This window comes from Populus nigra, chromosome 2, assembly GCF_951802175.1.
Source record: "Populus nigra chromosome 2, ddPopNigr1.1, whole genome shotgun sequence".
Lineage (NCBI taxonomy): Eukaryota > Viridiplantae > Streptophyta > Magnoliopsida > Malpighiales > Salicaceae > Populus > Populus nigra.
The window spans coordinates 20,776,664-20,779,163 of record NC_084853.1 but is presented as its reverse complement, the minus strand read 5'-3'; positions in this window follow the sequence as shown (position 1 = coordinate 20,779,163).

Below are 2,500 nucleotides of genomic sequence, written 5' to 3'. Positions count from 1 at the left end.
AGGACCAGGCGCGTCATTCAATTCTCTTCCCTATCAACTTGGCTCCCGTTGGCGGGATTGGAGGCCTACTGTTTGTTACAGGGCTAAAATCGTCAGGGGAAGAGCTGACGAAACAATGCTGGTTTGGATGCAGGGGGTAGTGTTGGAATCGGCAGCGCGGACAAAATCGGCAAAGTCGACAAAAAAGACTGTTGGTCTGGACATCGGGGCAGCGGCAGCCATGCCGACAGGGGGGGAAATCGGCAGCGCAGATTTGTGCAGCTGCAGGTTCGTCGGGGAAATCGGCAGCGCAGATTTTTCGATGAACATGGGCTGGAAGATGGACTGTCCAGGCCAGGCAGGGAAATTCGTCAAGGGGACACGCTGACGAAAGTAGGCTCGTCGGTGAAAATCGGCAGCGCAGATTTTTCGACGAACAGGGGCTGGATGCTGGACCGGCCGGGCCAGGCAGGAAAATTCGTCAGGGGGGCACGCTGACGAAAAGAGGGGCTGCCGCGTGGAAAATCGGCAGCGCAGATTTTTCGACGAACATTCGTCAGGGGGGCACGCTGACGAAAAGAGGGGCTGCCGCGTGGAAAATCGGCAGCGCAGATTTTTCGACGAACAGGGGCTGGATGCTGGACCGGCCGGGCCAGGCAGGAAAATTCGTCAGGGGGGCACGCTGACGAAAAGAGGGGCTGCCGCGTGGAAAATCGGCAGCGCAGATTTTTCGACGAACATTCGTCAGGGGGGCACGCTGAGGAAAACAGGGGCTGCCGCGTGGAAAATCGGCAGCGCAGATTTTTCGACGAACATTCGTCAGGGGGGCACGCTGAGGAAAACAGGGGCTGCCGCGTGGAAAATCGGCAGCGCAGATTTTTCGACGAACAGGGGCTGGATGCTGGACCGGCCGGGCCAGGCAGGAAAATTCGTCAGGGGGGCACGCTGACGAAAAGAGGGGCTGCCGCGTGGAAAATCGGCAGCGCAGATTTTTCGACGAACAGGGGCTGGATGCTGGACCGGCCGGGCCAGGCAGGAAAATTCGTCAGGGGGGCACGCTGACGAAAAGAGGGGCTGCCGCGTGGAAAATCGGCAGCGCAGATTTTTCGACGAACAGGGGCTGGACTGGCCGGGCCAGGCAGGAAAATTCGTCAGGGGGGCACGCTGACGAAAACAGGGGCTGCCGCGTGGAAAATCGGCAGCGCAGATTTTTCGACGAACAGGGGCTGGACTGGCCGGGCCAGGCAGGAAAATTCGTCAGGGGGGCACGCTGACGAAAGTAGGCTCGTCGTGGAAAATCAGCAGCGCAGATTTTTCGACGAACAGGGGCTGGACGCTGGACTGGGCCAGGCAGGAAAATTCGTCAGGGGGGCACGCTGACGAAAACAGGGGCTGCCGCGTGGAATGGCAGCCTACACGCAGATGCGAATTCGGCAGCGCACGATGGCTTGAGCAGGTCATGGGTTCGACTTGGCGCGATCTGAAACCTGGACGAGGGACTGTCGACGCTGGACGAGCCAGCGCGGTGGCCTGTCGTGCCCCGTTCAGGGGGGGCCTGCCGCGGAGACAGCCCTCGCGGGCTCGACAGCGCAGGCCAGCGTCCCCGACGTCGCTGGCCGCGGCAGGCGAGCTGCCGGGGTTCCCGCATTCCTACAAGAAAACGTCGTGCTTTCCACATGAAACCAATCCAGTAAAATCAGCCATATTTTTATGAGGCTGCCCACTGAATTTGGGGTCATTCCGGGCCGGTTCCTAGTTTTGCGGATTTACTCGATTTCTAATGGTAGGAAAATTAAAACAAATACTTCCCGACCTCGAAAAATTCTGGGAAAATTAATGAAGGTGGATTGGATTTTTGCCAACCTCTCTGCAAAATTTCAGCTCAAAATACCAAGAAATGAATTTTTTAGAGGGGGGGTGACAGCTGGGACCTAGTAGTGTCTCCCCCTGCCAGAGCTGCAATGACACTTATTGCTCTTTAGGGAGCCACCAGGCCGGCGCCCCTCAAAGACCACACGCGCGCGCGCGCCCGCCCGCGCTGGGCGCTGGGGCGCTGGGGCCTGAGGGCCTGGGGCCCTTGGGGGCCCTTGGGCGCTTGGGCGCGCGCGCGCGGCCCCCGCAGCCATGCCGCGCCGCGCGACGCGCGGACAGCCCCTGCTGGCTTGCTCTCTCGCCCGCGGGGGGGCTGCCTTCGGGCCCTGGCCCCCCGCGTTCTGGCCTGCCCCCTGCGGGGGAGAGGCTAGGCGCTGCAGGGGCCAGCCCGACGTCGCTGGCCGCGGCAGGCGACAGCCCCTGCTGGCTTGCTCTCTCGCCCGCGGGGGGGCTGCCTTCGGGCCCTGGCCCCCCGCGTTCTGGCCTGCCCCCCGCGTGGGAGAGGCTAGGCGCTGCAGGGGCCAGCCCGACGTCGCTGGCCGCGGCAGGCGACAGCCCCTGCTGGCTTGCTCTCTCGCCCGCGGGGGGGCTGCCTTCGGGCCCTGGCCCCCCGCGTTCTGGCCTGCCCCCCGCGTGGGAGAGGCTAGGC